We start from the raw sequence: 10,867 nt of genomic DNA on the forward strand, positions 1-10,867 counted from the left end.
TTACTTATGTAACCCTAGTTCCTCGAGGGAACGAGACGCTGCGTCTCGGTGCCATACTTCCGGCGTCCCTGCCGGTGCTTGCTTCATTCCTAGAAGCTGACGCTGGCTCCGCCGCACGTGCTTTTATAGCTTCCTGGTCATGACGTCATCCGCCGTGACGTCCCGTTCAGCTATTGGACTGATTTCACATGTGATTCAGAGCGTGGGTCGCAGAAGGCGTTCCCCTATCGTTTTCAACGCAGCGTCTCGTTCCCTCGAGGAACTAGGGTTACATACGTAACCTGAGACGTTTTCTTTTAAACAAAAGCGTAACATGCGGCATGTGGTTTTCATTTTTGTCAAAATTGGAATACAAAAAGGTAATTAAGAAGTCATTTTTGTCAGCTACGACTGTCCTGAATCCAGATGGAAAGAACCATCTTGAGGAATTCATAGTGGGATAGTATTATTATGTTACTGTTATTTGTCAGAGAACAATTCAAAGAAAAATAGACCCAGGGTCTCACAGGATTTGCAAAACAATAGCTTGATTGAATCAACAAATGCACATAAATCTACATGCTGCATCTGTCTTACAAGACACTAAGCACACAGCATCCCTCGAAGGCTCCTCTGAAGAGCACAACTGAGTTCTACCATCTCCTGTATTATTCATTAGTTCTAATTTCCCTTATTTTCACAAAAAGAAACATTCACATATCCCTGCAAAGGACTGCCATACTTTACTCTATACATATCTCCATGGTTTCTATCATTTATACTTGGTTTGCTGTTCATTTTACAGCATTTACTTGGAATAATTCAGAGTACCTCTGTCAGTAAAGGCAGTAAGGCATTTTTCAAATACACATGTGATGTTAGAGATGAAACCAGGCTGTCAAAATGAATAGATAAAAGCACTCATGATGATGGAAATACTCCTCTTTGTCTGTCAGCTAAATTGTTGTCATTTTGAGGTGAAGAACAATTTCTATTATTTCAAGAGCAATACTTTGCATATTCCACAGCTAATTGACAAATTCAGAGAGAGAGAAAGAGAGAGAGAAAGAGAGAAACCATTGCTGAATTCAGAATATAATAAAAATGGTAAAAGTAGTAAGAGTAGTATGCAGTTCCGAATTCATGTCTGACGCCGGAGGCATTAATAAGAAGCCAAGCACAGTAATTATAAAGAATTTTGTAGACTAGAAAATTGTGATTAGAAAAAGCGGCAGAAATCTAAAGCAAATGAAGCAGGTATATGTGGACCATCTCGCTGCCGCTAATATACATCCGCTACTCTTGAGAACAGAAGCCTGTTATTAGACCGATCGAGTGGAAAGAAATCACATTTGCTATCTGAATAGCAATGTGCTAATTCAAACAGGTCAGACAGGTACATGTTTGATTTAATTGTGCCATTCAGTCATAAGTATAGTTATTTGAACAAACCAGTGCTACTTATAAAAACTGCACAAATAACATTTTATGGAAAGAACTAGTGAAGGTAGTTGAGGATACAAAGATAACGTAATAATTTTTATTAAAGCAATAAATAATAAAGCTAAATATTGGTCTAAATTTTGATTGGATAAGCCATATCTTTACTACACATTTTACTGTGGAAAGTATTGTATCAGATTTTTTTTTAATGTAATGTGAGCATTAAAGGATACTTTAATGACAAGAACAAGGAGATTTTTTTTAAATATGTACATGTGGAAAAAAGTACTAAGAAGTCTTCCTGATGACTCATGAAAACACAAATATTTATGTGTAAATCTTCTGAAATTTGTTCTGTTTGTGTTTCATGAATGAGGTGCAATGAGCACATGATATTAGTAATACCACTATAGTTTTTTTTATTATTGTGAAGTCAGTGTGATATCCAGAGTAACTGAGTATTGAAGAGTTGAAGTCTCTGTCTCTGCCCTTTTACTGACATTTGGTATTCATTGAGCATTCATAGTCAGTGAGCTAGAGTATATCCAATAAAATATGATTCATTGGCTTGGCCTCTGTGCTGCCACTTTAATTTGATGTAAAGATGTGAATGTCTATGGTGGACTTCCACTGATTTCCTCTGGGAGAAATGATCATAGCATGAAAATGTCCCCTGTACTGTCTCATAATAGATCAGAGGTCAGTGGCATTGAAAACACCTAACTGATCATAGAGGCCTCTGAGGGCATCCCATAATACATCAGGCAGATTTGCCCTCGAATTTGCTTTGAAATTGACCAGCAGTTAAATGCTTGGCAATTGCAGCGATGTGGATGTGCTGGAGTGGTAAAGCATTTGAGCTTTACACACACAATCACAAATACACACAAATAGTTCGCCCTACCCGGCATGTGTCTATCAGGGAAACCTCAGAGAGACGATGATTAAAACATAATAAACGTGTAATTACCAGCCGAGCTTTCGTGCCTGTCCTCCCTGCACTCGCAAAGACAAAAGATGAGTTTTATTTCGCAAGCAATAAATTGATTTCACTGCTTTCCCGAGAGTGATTTATTCCCCGTTCCCGGTTTATTGAGGGAAATCTGCAGAGAGAGAGGCCGTGAACGAGGCACATTTCAGAGATAAACGGAAGGAGCTGTAACATCACTCTAAATGCATGCCAAGCAACATGCTTTAAATAAAACTGGACGGGCTATTGAAATCCCCACACGACATACACGTGTCAGACTTGCTTGTGCCTGTGCCAACTGCTTGCTTCAGCATTACTGAGAACAAATGCAGCGAACTCAGATTCATTCATTCATTTGTTCAGTCCTTTCATATGATTTGAGTATTGATTCAAAGTGCACTGGCTGATGCTTTTAAAAATTTATTAATATAAAAATATTGATGTGGTATGAAGTTATGCCACTTCTCTATGTGACTTCAATGTCATGAAGCTTTTGAAGGGATAGTACACCCTGTATGATGTCATCCCAAAGCTGTATGACATCATATTTGGCACTATGTGTCGTGATCTACGCAAATGAATGAGATTTAAGTGCTACAAAGGAAAGGAAGAGTTATTGTGAAAAACTACTTACATTTTGTCTGTTTGTCAAACAAAGCTATCGTATGACTTTGAGAGACTAATATAACAAGCAAGTCATATGGACCATTTTTTGTCAGCATTTGGAGCTTGACAGCCTACATCTCATCAGGGTTATCTAAAAAACAAAAAAATCTAAACAGTTAAATTTGTAAAAAATTTAAATAAAATAAAATCAAGGAGTAGTGCAGTAGTTAAAACAACGGTATATTTGTTTGGTACACATGCGTACAGGACCAAAAGTTCCATACCAAATACATGTACTGCTATACCTCTAGTATATAGATAATACTGCGTCCTATTTATCTCCTCAAACATCTTCTTTGATGTTCCATGGGAGAAAGAAAGTCCGGTTTTGAAACAACATGACAATGAAGAAAACAAAGCTTTCATTTTCAGGTGAACTAAACCTTTAAATTGTACATAATAAGTGCAATGTTATTTGAGATTTATATGTACACAACATTACACATTAGGTAAAAGCTACATTTAGATGTCAGTACCACTGAATACATTTTGTGGGGCCGTTTAATTGGACAACAGCTGTCATAACAGTCTCTATGCGAGTCCCAACTTTGCCCATTTACTACAAAAGTTTCTCAGCAGCCTCGAGCCCCAGCTGAATTTACAATTCTGTTTACCAAGCCCTGAGCCCTCAGGCAAGCAGTAGAGTGTCTTAAAATTGAGCCCATATACCTGCATGGCCATCCTAATCCATGCTAAAAAAAAAATACTAGAGCAAACAAAAATACAGGATGGAATATACAAAAGGGATCATGAAACAAACCGTCATCCATTCATGACGTTGTGGCCGCTCTGGGAAATGATCCGGTCAGTGGCAGCTTATGGGGTTACATAGTAACACTGCCGTTCAAATCATTCATAGTGTGAAAACATTCCTCCCCTGATACAGTTCAATGGAGTTCTGAACGCAGTCTACACGTTTTGTCATTCTCTGACGGGGTTGATTGGTGTGCTGCTGTCGGAATGACCCTGGCTTTCCTGTTGTCACGGTAACAGAGGGAGAGGCAGGCAGGTGGAAGCGATGCAGGTACCAAGCATTTCTCATTCTCGTTGAGATCTTGTCCTGATCTTATCAAATCTGTATATCTCCAGGAGCTTTTAAAAAATCATAAACCAGAAACTGCAGAAACATGCAATACCTTTTATCCTTACAAAAATAGAAGGTTATAGTATGCTACTGTAAGGATGGTTTCCCTACAGTGGTTCAGGCTGTAGGATTGCCGAATGACTAAAGAAACGTTGTCAGCACGATGGTATAAAACTGTACATTTCTAGTCTATTACCACCCACTACCACTTATACCAACGACGGAAATAAGCGCAGTTAGAATAGCTAAATATGTGGGAGAGCATTGCTATTGAGTGACTATTGTATTGCAATAGGTAGCACTTTAATATTAACCTTGAATCAAGACTAGTTAGCACATAATTAATAATTGAAATGGTTTAATAACAATATTTGTTATGGTTACACTTGAATTGGTTACAAAATAGATGAAGGATGGTAAAACATAAACAATTAATTGTACTCAGCATGTATGTAAAATATTACCTGAGAGAGAGAGAGCAGAGCCCCAAGAAGAGAGAGGCAGCAAAGGAAAGAGAGAGCAAAGAAAAAGAGGTAGCAAAGGAAAGAGCCAGAGCAACAGTTACAGTCCTCTTTTATCCCTTTCTTGACCATGTGACTAAAAACCAAATGTGAGACATTCAAACTGACCAATCAGCAGATTACAGCTTTACCCACTGTGCAAAAGGTGTGACAATTAGAAGACCCCCAATGTATACACATGTTGGCCTACAGGCCTTGAGCGATATCAGCACTTCTGTGCCTTCAGGAATGCCAAATGGCCCTTTTGTTACTGAAGATAGGTTTGGGACAGGAAAGCAGAAGTCTTTGATAATTTTTGACCCTACACTACTGAACACTTACCATATTTATACATCATGGGATTTTGGGAAAGCATGTAATACTTCAATAAAGATATACCTGGCTGGTACTGTGTATGGTATTACCATCATGGTAGTGCCTAAAACATGGTATTATTACCACAGTACCACTTCTTAAAAGCATGTTAATGCCTTTATAAGAGTTGAAAAGCAAATTCTCAAATGTCTAAATGTATTATTTTATTATTTTATGGTCATATCCACAAAAGGATGTGAACTTTTCCTCCAAGTTTTATAAATCGGCCACAAAAAGGTTGCACACGTTGTACATTCAATCTGCTTTGGAACAATATGTCTTGTGGAAAGCCCTATAAAAATAACACTTATTTGAATCAAGTGCTTTAGATCTTCAATATATTGTAAAAACAGGTTAACTTGTCATTTATGAAGGTTACCCATACCATATGAGATTTTAGAAATACTATGCGCAATGTTCTTCTTTCTTCTTCTGCATTCTCGAGTGAAAACATGAAGCCAGCACTTGTTTCTTTGTTCTCTCCACCATTTTGTGGCACTCCCTTTCTCATTCAGAGAACAGAAGCAAGAAATATTCTATCTAAGCAACAGTCCCTGCCTCATTATTCAAGGCAGAGCAAGCACAGCTAGACATAAAACACCTTTATTCACCCATACGTTTCAATGGATTTCGAATTAGAAGCCAATTATACTAAGATTACACTAATACCAAACCACAGAACTGCCTTCTCCATTCAGTTCCTGAGCTGCTAATCTGGAGAACAGAGTGATCTAGTGAGATTACGGAGGGATTACGGTAAAATCCCATTACGGCAAGCTGGTAGAACCACAGAAACAGGGAACAAATCATAACATGAAATCTCAGTTTTGAGCGTATAGTGTTAAAATGTAAAATCCCATGATCAAATCCCATAGAGGGCTTTCTCATGTTCTCTCTTGCCTGTTTTCCAACATCAGGGTGTCGGTGCCATGTTGCACAGTGGCTCCAGCCACAATTTTTCCTTTTCATGTAAAATAAATAAACACTACTGGTAAGATTTTGAATAATTAAGAATTATTATTATTTTTAAATTAAGTATATATATAAGTATATATTTTTGAAAAAGGTATTTTATGCTCACAAACGCTACACTTATTAGATTAATATACTAAGATTACACTAATAACAAACCACAGAACTGCCTTCTCCATTCAGTTCCTGAGCTGCTAATCTGGAGAACAGAGTGATCTAGTGAGATTATGGAGGGATTACGGTAAAATCCCATTACGGCAAGCTGGTAGAACCACAGAAACAGGGAACAAATCATAACATGAAATCTCAGTTTTGAGCGTATAGTGTTAAAATGTAAAATCCCATGATCAAATCCCATAGAGGGCTTTCTCATGTTCTCTCTTGCCTGTTTTCCAACATCAGGGTGTCGGTGCCATGTTGCACAGTGGCTCCAGCCACAATTTTTCCTTTTCATGTAAAATAAATAAACACTACTGGTAAGATTTTGAATAATTAAGAATTATTATTATTTTTAAATTAAGTATATATATAAGTATATATTTTTGAAAAAGGTATTTTATGCTCACAAACGCTACACTTATTAGATTAAAAATACTGTAAAAACAGTAATATTGTAAAATATTACTACAATCTAAAATAACTGTTTTCTATTTTGATATATTTCAAAATGTAATTTAATCCTGTGATGGAAAAGCTGAATTTTCAGAAGCCATTACTCCAGCCTTCATTTTCAAATGATCCTTCAGAATTCAGCTTTGCCATCAAAGAAAATTTAAATTTTAAAATACATTAAAATTGTTATTTTAAATTGTACTAATATTTCAAATTTTAAAAAAAATTACTCAAATAAATGCAGCCTTGGTGAGCATAAGACACTTCTGAAAAAAAAAAATCTTAATTAATGAACCAACTTTTGACCAGTAGTGTGTATGTATATTTACATATGTGTATATTTCTGTATGTATGTGTATATTAGAATGAACATGGTTAGTTACACCATCACTCAACTGTCAAGCTACTAAAACCAGCACCACTTGAACAGAAAGCGGAGCTGCCCAGACAGCGAGGTCAGAGTTGAGATGGCTCAAGGGTGATTTCCATCCTTATATCTTCTTCACCATGAGGATCTCTTATTCATGCACTCTGTCTGCATAAAATCGCTTTTATTACATGGCGTAGCACTGAGGTGTAATTGCTGGCATGATATACAGCCTCCCTCCGCGCTCAGCTCAATTTTTGTTGCATTTTAGATGCTCTTCATTTCCATGGTCTCCTTAATAAAACAACTTCTTCTGTCCAATAATGGGGTTCAAATCTCATTTCTACACACATCCTTCGCCCCAGGGTTATATATACACTGCAAAACAGCCTGTGACCAGAGCGCGCACACACATGCCCGTTCTTTCCGTCAACCCCCCACCGTTCGCTCCTGGTCATGGGTATATATTGAACAGTGTGAGCCTTACCAAATCACATGAATGTGTCAAAATGACAGATAAACGGTGGGCGGGAAATGCAGGCATGTTACGGGTGCAGATTGCAGAAGCCATCTTCTTATTTTACTCATCAGACTTGTAGGCGAGCCGGCAAGCTGGCACTGCTTGCTAAACCACAACTACCTGAGAAGATAATGGGAGGGAAAATTGCAACACGTAACGCAATCAAAGCTGGATGAGAGCGATGTGCCTTTTCACAGCTCCGCGGTGATGATTACCTGAAAAAGTACTGTGAGTGTAACGTGCTGAGAATATTCAGTGCGTTCGGAAAATCCATCTACAGCAGAGTAAACAAACTCGATCTCACACTTTACACACTCAACGGTAAAAGGAAATCACTTAAAGTGTCTTGAGTCGTGAAAGCTTCGCTGCACATATTCAAGACTTTAGTTTTGTTTAATCAAATGGGCAGCTGGGTAATCTGTGAAGCTGAGTGGATTAGACACATTAGTCATTATCAAGATGGAAGTCATAAGTACATTAAATGAATATGAAGGCAGCCGCTGGAGCAACAGCAGTCGTGGGGGCGGAGTTTGTTTTCATTAAGCCTGTTATTGACTATTAATCATCCTTAACCTCAGATTCAATCCACAGCAGAGCCATTGACCCATGAAAGGCAAAGGCTTGCCAGCATGTGGATTAGTAGTGTTCTTGTGCGATCTGGGCTGGGGACCTGAGCTGTGCGGAATGCAGATAGGATATTAGGTGAGCGTGGATCTGTCAACTCGGCAGAATTCTATTATCCCAACCGTGATATACTGCCACCAGTGGGACCCCTCCTTTCCTCTCTCTCTCTCTCGCTCTATCTATCCCCCCATCCTCAGAGGTGATCCATCATGCAACGGTGCTGATCCAGTGTCCCACGCAGGTGAATTACCCAGCAATCATGGCCCGCTCAACCACATGCTCCAACATACAGCAAACCATTACTGACCTGAGAGATATTCTTCAGCTGCTCACTGCCACCACAATAAAATGAGGGAAGCGGAAAGACAGAGATGAAAGAGCGTCTAGGTAAGACGTTGGAAACAAAGCAGCGTATGCACAGGGAGTGGCAGATTTCAGGCAGCTGTGCATTCTCTATGGAACAAAGTGGCATGACATGTACAGTACAACGTACAATGCACACCTTATGTCGTGTGGAACATCATGAAGAGCAGGAGATAAAGCCATTCAAACTCTGCTTCACCGTTATATCCTCATTTATTAACATTAGGCACAAGAACAAAAAAACTGCATCATAAATCTGCTGTGACTGTGGTGCAATTTAGGTACAAAAAAATGATGTTTATGTATTTATTCTCTGAAATGGCATAGGAAAATCAACATTTCAATTAAACTCTTGACAAGTAGATTTAAAATATTTAATGCAAGAATTAAAACATGGAAAATGTCGAGCTAAGACGAATCAAGACATTTTTTTCAAAAAATGAGTATGAGCAAAAATGTTATTTATTTATATTAATATAATCTACATTAACGAAATAGATTTACCTTCATACAGTATGTTACACATTTTTATAATATACACATAATTTTATATACATAAACATTTTGCATTTTTTGCATCATTTTGGCTGTTTGACTGATTTGTGAAAATGAATCCAACTTACAATCTCTAAAGGCATTTTTTGTGACTGAAGTTTAAACTACAGGCATTTTAAAAAGTCAGCATGAAAGTCTTAAAGTCGACATGAAATTAAAATTCACCCTATCTAATTTTGAAAAGCATGTCATTTATTTCATTTTGAATGATTCTTCCATACATATGTTTATCTATTTATGTATTTTACCTTGTAATTTTTAATCAGAATACCATAACTCGGTCTTCTGGTGAAACAGCATGCTTCTCTCTAGTGATTTTTTGCCGGACTTGTCCAATCATTTTGTCTGCTTAAACCCCACCCCTTTTTTACAGTCAATCTCAAGCTCGCATTCAGATCTGCCTCAATCCATTAACCGATGAATAGAACCAAGTCTCCGCCCTACAATTTTTCCGATAATCTGTTACACTCGGATGTGTCACAAAACAGAAGAAAAGATCTGACGCTACTTTTTCTTTTCATTGCGACTTTAACACTCTCATACTCAAGCATTGACAAAGAAGGACCACAAAAAGTAATCTAAAGAAATTGTCTTTAGAAATTATCATAGAAAACAAAATATTAACAGTGCATTGCAATTTGCTTAAATTCAATGTAATAATTATAAAATATTTCAAAAATTAATTTTACAGTGAATATTCAATATCACGCAGTCCTAGCTGTTACCTCACATGCAGAGAGACCAACAGGTAGAGTTTTATGTAGAAACACCAGACTCCTATCCTACCTTACCATCCCCCAGTGTGTCTATAGCATCCCTCCTTTCAGGGGGTGGGCAAGGCCCACATGGAGAGCCAGGTAGTACTACAACAAGTGCCATAGTGCCTATATGTGTTGGAAAATCCGCTTGGTCCACGTTGACCCCACTCTAAGAACAAACAGCTCACTCCGCAGACGAAAAGGGCCACTCGATCACTTCCATCACAATCCAAGGGTGTGTGCCACCCTCCATGTTTCCAACCAATCCAGGAGTGAGAGAGAGAAAGACAGAGAGAGAGATGCTCAGCCTCCCCTTTCCCAACCCCCTTCCCCATCCCAGCTACGCTCTGGTCTCTGTGCTGAAGTGGAAATTGCGTTGCAGTGATGAAATTTTAATGCTTCTTTTAAGAAGAATAATGAACAGGCTGGTCCCCGGGGGTCAAAATCTCTGTACTACACAATCCTACATGTGAGCGCACATACATTGACGTACACAGCCAAATGCACTGGTGGACGTCCGACACAAAGACTTACAATGCAAGATCGCCTAAAAACAAACACATTCTAACACACATACACACAGGCTCACAACTCCAAACATCAAACACTCCTTACGACAGCTTTCCCCCTCCCTACTCAGCAGCATCGGGAGTGTGCAGCGCCAAACACGGATCCACCTTCGATCAAATGCTCTCCAGACACGCTTGCACGCACACATGCGGAGTGGAACAAAGAGAAGGAGTTCAACGTTGATACTCTCACTCATGTCAAAGTGGATCGCTGCTTTGATAAGGAATACACAGTCTGTTTCTCTCCAGATGACTTCTCTTTCCCTCTGTTTATCACTTTCTCCCCCTCTTTCTGGAATAAATTAATAAAGAAACGCCAAACCGAGGGAGACAACATGGAACCCCGTCAGCCATCTGCAGCCACAGCCGATCGCAGCTACATTGATTGACTCATGAATCAAAAAAAAAAACGGTGCTGTGTTATTTACTATGTACATACATTAGGAGAAAATGATTTCCTCTGGCTCTGGCACAAATACATCATCTCGCAGCAAACATGAACTTCCATCT

Source organism: Sinocyclocheilus anshuiensis, unplaced genomic scaffold (genome assembly GCF_001515605.1).
Source record: "Sinocyclocheilus anshuiensis isolate Anshui unplaced genomic scaffold, SAMN03320099.WGS_v1.1 scaffold200, whole genome shotgun sequence".
NCBI lineage: Eukaryota > Metazoa > Chordata > Actinopteri > Cypriniformes > Cyprinidae > Sinocyclocheilus > Sinocyclocheilus anshuiensis.